The sequence below is a fragment of the Eptatretus burgeri genome, chromosome 8, assembly GCF_056783735.1.
Source record: "Eptatretus burgeri isolate ZD-2024b chromosome 8, Ebu_testis_v1, whole genome shotgun sequence".
Lineage (NCBI taxonomy): Eukaryota > Metazoa > Chordata > Myxini > Myxiniformes > Myxinidae > Eptatretus > Eptatretus burgeri.
This window is the reverse complement of record NC_140968.1, coordinates 102,746,583-102,755,014: the sequence shown is the minus strand read 5'-3', so window position 1 is coordinate 102,755,014 and position 8,432 is coordinate 102,746,583. Positions and strand designations below refer to the sequence as shown.

The 8,432-nt window shown below is 43.0% G+C and overlaps 1 long non-coding RNA gene across 1 annotated transcript in view; it reads right to left on the bottom strand.

Annotated features, from left to right (window-relative positions):
- Positions 1 to 359: 359 nt before the first annotated feature.
- The window catches only part of LOC147022449 (uncharacterized), a 31,973-nt gene continuing 23,900 nt past the window's right edge, over positions 360 to 8,432 (bottom strand). Inside the window, exons 5-7 of the long non-coding RNA XR_015060652.1 lie at positions 7,848 to 7,909; positions 7,451 to 7,554; positions 360 to 1,009 (exon numbers count right to left, since the gene is read on the bottom strand). This is a non-coding gene — a long non-coding RNA (uncharacterized LOC147022449). The remainder of the gene's footprint in view (positions 1,010 to 7,450; positions 7,555 to 7,847; positions 7,910 to 8,432) is intronic.

Sequence of the window (8,432 nt, the reverse complement as noted above, 5' to 3'; positions counted from 1 at the left end):
AACCATGTCGTGTAACCGAACCATACAGCGTAACCGAACCACACAGCATAACCGAACCATGTAGTGTAACCGAGCCATACAGCATAACCGAACCATGTAGTGTAACCGAACCATGCAGTGTAACCGAACCACACAGCATAACCGAACTATGTGGTGTAACCGAACCATGTAGTGTAACCGAACCATACAGTGTAACCGAATAATACAGCATTACCAAACCACACAGCATTACTTAACCACACAGCGTAACCAAACCATACAGTGTAACCGAATAATACAGCATTACCAAACCACACAGCATTACTTAACCACACAGCGTCACCAAACCATACAGTGTAACCGAATAATACAGCATTACCAAACCACACAGCATTACTTAACCACACAGCGTAACCAAACCATACAGTGTAACCGAATAATACAGCGTAACCGAACCATACAATGTCACCAAACCATACAGTGTAACCGAATAATACAGCGTAACCGAACCATACAATGTCACCAAACCACACAGTGTAACCGAACCACACAACGTAATCCTTAGTTAACTTCTCTGGGTATGTTTGGTGGTTTGCCCCTCGTATAACTGCTTCGGTAACAAAGACGGTCTACAAAGTGTATGTATATCGCACATTGATGATAATAAGGATGACGATGATGACGATGACGATGACGATGACGATGACGATGACGATGACGATGACGATGACGATGATGATAAAGAATCCGAAGTTTTATTAAAGACTTTGTTCTGCCTCGGCGATGTGTCTTACTTGCAGCACACACCCTACATCCCGGAGTGTCATGCATAAAGCATGGCTGTCTAAAAGTTCCAGCCAATGAAACAGCATCCCAAGAAGGTTGTACCTTATTCAGCCCTATTCAAGGCCAGACACATCATAGGTCTTGTGTTTGTTCCATCTGCCAAGATGCAGCATTTTTTGGACGCGCACCAGTGCTTCATCAGGCAGCACAGCTGTTGCAGATTGTCCAAGCAGAGCAGATGAGGCTGAAAGTGGAGATAATTCAGTGTCCGCTTCACCATCTCAGCACATCGCAATTCACCGGTTGTTCACTTGATATATATATATATATATATATATATATATATATATATATATATATATATATATTATACAATTGTGGTGGCTTGTTATCTGCTTAGACTGTCAATGACTTCACTTAGTGGGAATAGAATTGAATAAAAGGTGCATTTATTAAAATTCTAAATTATCTTGCCTAAAAATTTGCATTATTATTAAAATTAAGTCTTAAATATTCAAATGCACATCGATTAAATATTGTCTTTTTAATGTTTTTTTTTTTTTTTAAATCGACTCTTCGAGCAAAGCCAACCTTGACATCATTCTGTCGCTATTTCATGACAATGATTTGTATTCACAATTGACAGCTGATTGAGAGTGGGAAGCAAATATATTGACAACAAAGTGGTGGTATATAAGCAGACATGAAATGTAATTTTCGTGTTTCCAGATGTTAAAAAGGATTAACAAAGAAATAATGAAATATATATATATATATATATATATATATATATATATATATATATATATATATATATATATATATATATATATATATATATATATATATATATATATATATATATATATATATATATATATATATATATATATATATGAGGGGAAATGGATCCCACAACCTTGGAAGATTTAGATGGGATACATTGAGGTAGGTGTATAGATGGAAGAAAGAAGAGGACGGCGATGGTGAGAGATGAACCCAAGTTGTTTACAGGTGAGTGGAGATAAAGAGGGATGGATGGTACAAAGAGAAAGAGGTGCCACTCGTGTATTAGGAAGTGGCTGAAGAGGGAGAGGTCTTCTTCAGTAAGAGACCAGTAAACCATATGCCTCCAACAACCTGCCATGAAATGCCAGCGCTGCTCAGGACTTTCGGCTCGACCATGTTCATGTCCTGTAGTGAAAGCTAAAAAGCAGGAGTGCTGGCCCACAGTGATGAGTCACACTCCATTCCACTTCCTGCAATTCCATTGGGCATTATGAGCTGTGAAGGAGTGTGGAGATGTGGTATGGCTATACAGGGTGTTGTATACCTTGTTCACACTGCGGAGTATTCCATTCCAAGGAATGTAACAATTGTAAGGTGTTCCGAGCCATGAGCAGAGTGGAGGATTTCAACTTACTATTGAGGCTTTGGGTGACATGTTTGCATAATCATTTGTACGCACGACAAAAATACACGTCCTTTAAAATGCCGATATAATGGATGAAGACATACTTGTCGTGTACTTCTCTGTTTACCAATTGCTTAAATCACAGAAGAAAATGCTTTCAAGGGAGGTAGAAAATGTTTGAAACAGCAATGTACAGTATACCACTGAAAAGGTACCTGCAGCTTATGCACCCTGGTTACAGTGGGAGGAATGTAGCTTACAGTAGGAGGAGGATCGCATGCAGTGGAAGGAATGTCACATACAGTCCACAAAGAGTGTGTATGCAAGCGTGCATGTGTGTGTGTAAATATATGTGTGTGTGTAAATATATGTGTGTGTGTAAATATATGTGTGTGTGTAAATATATGTGTGTGTGTAAATATATGTGTGTGTAAATATATGTGTGTGTGTAAATATATATATATATATATATATATATATATATATATATATATATATATATATATATATATATATATATGTTGTTGACCCGGGGTCGGGGCGAGAAGACCACGGGGGGGGGGGGGGGAAGCCACCTCGGGTTCCCACCAGATTCTTCAAAATCGCAGGCTGTCGCACACTGATTACTCCGTGTCGCTGCAGGTTGTTAATCGACCGTGAATGCCAATAACTCAACTACGTGACTTAGGGTCCTCCATATACTGGATACTGGTTACCGAATGGTCACGTAATCTAATTACTGGGGGACACACCCTCGGTACGCCTTGTTTAAACCGGATCACCTTACCGGATCAGATGCAGCCGAGTGTAACTGCCAAGGATGTACCGATGACAAAACAGATTGTTGGGGGATAACGGCTCAGCGAGGATACGGACCATGCTGGACCAATGAAGGAAAAGACGAAAACGAGCTGGGGACATTTCTACACAAGCATTTATTTACACTCAAGTGAGGAAAGGAATATGGCACAGTGAATGGGTTTATTATTATGTACAGCAGGGACAGCAAGGAATCCGTGGAGTGAGACAAAAGGCAAGCAATTTACAACAGCAGACACAGAGCAGACTTATCCCGTCATATCTTCTACAATCTTAACTTATGGTAAGACAGGCGCCATCACATGCAGGCACACACAAACCTGATGAAGATTAGATAGCCAGAAGGAAGAAGAGCAGATGAGGACCAACGGCCTCACAATACATGGCCGACCGTGCAACTCAGTACGCTTTGGGGGACGCTCCGCTTGAGCGATCCCACCTTAAGTGTCGGCACGTCAGCTCCTGCTTAAACACTTTGCCGGAGTTCGTGGAAATGTGTGCTCCACACTGGTCCCAGAAAACCGTCTGTCACACACCAATCTCGAGTGTAGATGCAACGACAGCAGATGAGGAGCAGTGAAGAGAGGGTGGAGCAGAGAGCTGAAGGAGAGGATGAGGCAAACAGGCAGAGACAAATGCGAAGCAGGCAGGCGAAGAAGTGGGCGAGGCAGGCAGGTGGAGAAGAGCAGAGAGAGGGGGTGGACGGCTTCGCGATCCGCCTTTTATAAGCCCCGGGCGAAGGATGGGGTGACGACTCAAAACGACACGCCGTGACCCGAATTGCACTTCCTTATTGGGTCACGGCAATCATAGCCCCACCCTGCCAGGCTCCTGGGGCTGGAAGCGGTCTCGTGCACCATCCGGCGCAACACGGCCTGGAGCCTTGCACCGCACCCCCCCCCTTACCCACGACCCTTGTTCCTCGCCACCCGTCCTGCCATGTTCTGGTGACTGGACGAGGGTCGCGTCGGTCCTACGTGCCCATTTGGGGCATCCCCAGCGAGATGTGGTTGGTGCTGTTAACGTGCTTGGCTTGTCCCCGCGTCATACGGTCCGAATGGCCTGGGCCGTGCAGCACGCCTCTGTTTGGTGGTGAATTGTATTGATGCGGAGGTGCGAGCAGGCACGAGATGATTTTTCCCATGTGCGGGAGATGTTAGTGGTCGAGGTGGTGAGTTTTTGGTGGGCGAAAGTTGAGCAAGGTGATACGCCGTTGTAAATTGGCACACAGATTTGAATGAAATGGCATGCCATGTGCGCTGGGCAGATTCTTTGTTCATGTTGTGAGTGTTTCACAGGTGGCTGCTTGGGTGCTGTGCTTGACTTGATTTGCACCATGGATAAAAGGAAAAGGTTGGACGGAAATCAGGATTTAAGATAGAGATATAGTCATTAGACCCACGCAACGCACTTCGTCCCGTTAACCCACTAGACATGAGGGGAAGATCTGACTGCACGAAGACTCATGAAATAACTGCCTGGGGATCACTGTATGTTGGGTGCCATTGCCTTTGAATTATGTGGTATATGGCACAGTGATATCGCTATATATATATATATATATATATATATATATATATATATATATATATATATATATATATATATATATATATATATATATATATATATATACATACACACCGTTTTCATTTTCAGAGTTTGGAGGTGTTATCGTGGTATTTGTTTCAGGGGATTTCTGGATCCGCAGCTCCATTATGCCATTGACAGTGAAACAGAAGACAAAGTGGTGGCTCTGTTGTATAACACTAAACCATATGTGGACACCCGCCAGAGGTTCTGCTGGGAATATGACTTCAGAACACGTGATGGACCCACAAATTGTGCCATTCAACATATTGTGAATCATTTTGAGCACACGAGTACAGTGCCCAACCAGAGCAAGGGCAACATGGCAGGCCATATATACGTGTGTGTGTGTGTGTGTGTGTGTGTGTGTGTGTGTGTGTGTGTGTGTGTGTGTGTGTGTGTGTGTGTGTGTGTGTGTATATATATATATAAATATATAATGCATGTACAGTATGTATGTGTAGAATTGAAAAGGGTTGGCCAATATTTCAAATTTTAAATGCATGTTTGGGGTACCTGTGAGCAGGTCATGGGCACAAGTACATTGGACGCTTACCCCATGCAGGTGTGGGAGGGACAAAACATTCAAGTCTTTTGTACTTGATGCTGATATTATAATGGATGGTGGGGGGGGGGGGGGCAGTGCAACCATAATTTTTTATGAAGGGGAGGTGGCACTGTGCACATGACATCGTGCAAGATATTTCACCGATACCACAATTTACTTCCAGAAGGAATGGGTGTTAACTTATTTTAAATATTCCTCAAATCCAATATAATGGCTATTTATTCGTACTGTCCGAATGATTATTTTTTTCAGTGTGAGTAGGTTTTCGTGGGAGCATCAAATGCACCCCTCCCTCTCCCCCTGTGGAAACACATCACATCAATTAATTGGTGGCATCGAGTAACCTGCACTTTCACACCTGTCCAACGTGGGGATCCACAACTTCCCAGGAGACATATCTGCACTTGCCTCATAATCCCCCAAACACGATTAAGGCTGACACTTTGCGTGTACCTGTTTGTGCGGACCTTCAAAGGTAGGTGGAGAGGCCTCATTAAGAGAGTTAATTGAAATTTGTTTTTTGTTATACAGGTGACTGTTCTGCATAAGCTTTGTTAACTTCATGATCAATTTAATGAGGAATGGTTGTTACCCCACACACGCGAAGCAAAAAGCAAGGTGATAAGCAATTGATTCACGTCCGTCCGGCCGTCCGTCTGATCAGTTTATGATCGAGGAACAACTTATTTAAATCGAATGTTATATTTTGAACACAAATCGGAACATGAATTGGAAGACAAGTTTGCCGTTTTACCATACGTTGGCTTTGAAGTCATCCTGATCACGCATGCACAGAGAGAAGTGAGAATATTTTAAATTTTTCTGCTTGCTTGGCAGTCAAACAAAATTGAAAAGAAATCCAAACAGGAACCTTACTGTTTTGAAGGATTTTACAAAGGACCCAAACAACAGGCACGAAGAACTAATGTAACATGTTGGATGGGGTGATGCAACAGACACTGGGTAAAATGGCGGTAAAACTTGGAATAAATTTATTTATCTGCCTTGAAACCTCTTTAAACCTTTATTTTAATCAAATTATATAATTGAGCACTGTAGAACACAAATCGCCTTCATCATACTTTCAAGAGCCATGCTGTATATCGATTTATATAGCATGAGAGGGCATGGCATGTGAGAGGATGAAGAAGAGGCTGCTGATATGGCTACGTCGTGCTGATTGACGCTGCGTTACCTGGTGATCAACCATACCTCCATCTCCGAAACTGCGACTCAACGTCGTCTTATAGCAGTGTCTCAGGTGGTGGTGTGCAAGACTGCTGCAGCTGCGCTAAACTTTCAGATTTTTTAACGATCTTTAATGTCATCATTTTATTGAAATTGAAGTACGAGGGCCAGTCAATAAGTAATGTTAAAATATTTTTTCACAAATTGTTTATTGCATGTACGTGTGTAACAACTGTTATTTTTTCAACAAAATTTCCATTGCGTTCAATGCATTTTTTTCCAGCACTTTACCAAGGCCTGGATTCCTCGAGAAAAAAATATTTTGGCTGTTTGTGTCGGCATTCGTGTACCGCCTCTTGAACCTCTTCATCAGATCGGAAAGTGGTTCCACTAAGCGCCTCTTCAAGTGATCCAAATATGTGGTAATCCGAAGGGGCGAGGTCTGGCGAGTAGGGTGGATGAGGAAGACACTCAAAATGCATGTCCTCAATTGTTACAGCTCTAGCGTGGGCAGTATGGGACCGAGCATTGTCATGCTGCAGCAAAACACCGGGAGTGAGTAGTCCATGACGTTTTGATCTGATAACTGGTTTCAGATGATTTTTAAGGAGGTGGCAATGTGTTGCACTGGTGACTGTGGTCCCTCTGGGCATGTAATGCTCTACAAGTGGGACTCCGCTATCCCTGAAGTGTGTAAGCATCACTTTTCCAGCAGACGGCTGAGTGCGGAATTTTTTGGGCTTCGTTGAAGTTGAATGGCACCACTCTTTGCTTGCCCTCTTCGTTTCGAGCTGAAGATAGTGGACCCAGCTTTCATCTCCAGTCACTACCCACTGTAAGAAAGCATTGCCTTCTGTTTTGTAATGTCGCAGAAGTTCTTCACATGTGCCCACTCACCATTCTCTAAGCACGCGCTCAACTCCTGCAACCATTTCTGGTGTGTCAGCTGTGTGAGGCCGGCCTGAGTGAGCAGCGTCTGCCACACTGGACACTCCACTTTTAAACTTTCTGCCCCAGTCATACCCCTGCTGCAGTGATAAATGTGCTTCACAATATTGAATCTTCATTCTGCGATGGATTTCACTGAGATTCACACCCTCACTTACCAAGAAACGGATGACAGAACGTTGCTCCCCCCTGGTGCATGCTTCTAAGGGAGCCGCCATCTTGGAACTGCTCCACTGACGTCATATGCTCAAAGTTGCCAGATCTAAAACAGGCAAAACATGACTCTTACCCACAGATATAACACGTGTTGTCTACAACTACAGACATTACATTCTCGAATTTATATCGCCATTTTAAGGTTACTTATTGACTGACCCTCATATATACCTGAACACTGCACAGGGTGTCATGTTCTATGAACTCTCTAGTTTGCTGAATGATTAAACAAAACCACTCAGCAGGCATTGTTAGGCTGTACTGTTCATCACGACCACCAGCTGTGTGTTAAACTCAACAGGATTTTCCACTCCTCTTATGTCCCGGAACTCCTCAAACCTTCGCTTCCCGTTGTCTTCTTGGTGACTCCCATCCTCGCAGCTTCATGGCCTCACTCATATCTATACCGACAGCACGTACATGAGATTATAATTTAATGAAACACTCGAACAAGAGGAACGAAAGTATGCATTCATGCTGGGCAATTGAAACAAAGCTCTCTGACATAAGAAACAAGTTAATGAAATGAAAGGAAGTTGCTTTGTAAATAATCATATTGGACCAAGAAACATGCAATTTATTTGTGTAATCGAGAAAGTATGAAGTGCCGTGCCATCGCATATGTAGGCCAAGCCGAACGAATTCATCAGAGCCGTGCACACCAGGCCTGTTCCCCAGGATGGCATCATATGTGTGGCAATACCTGCATGTTTTTGGTGCTACCACTCATGTTGTCATCTCTCACTTTGTTTGACACAACCTTGAGCTTTTTCTGAGCCCAACAACATCCAAATACATTTTATGATCACGTGGAGTGTGAACATGTGATCACTGCAAGAACATCCCGGCTTGAAACCACACTGCTCTGCAAGATTCCAACTCAGTGAGGCAAGGAAGCAGCACTTTGGAAGATTACAATTTCTG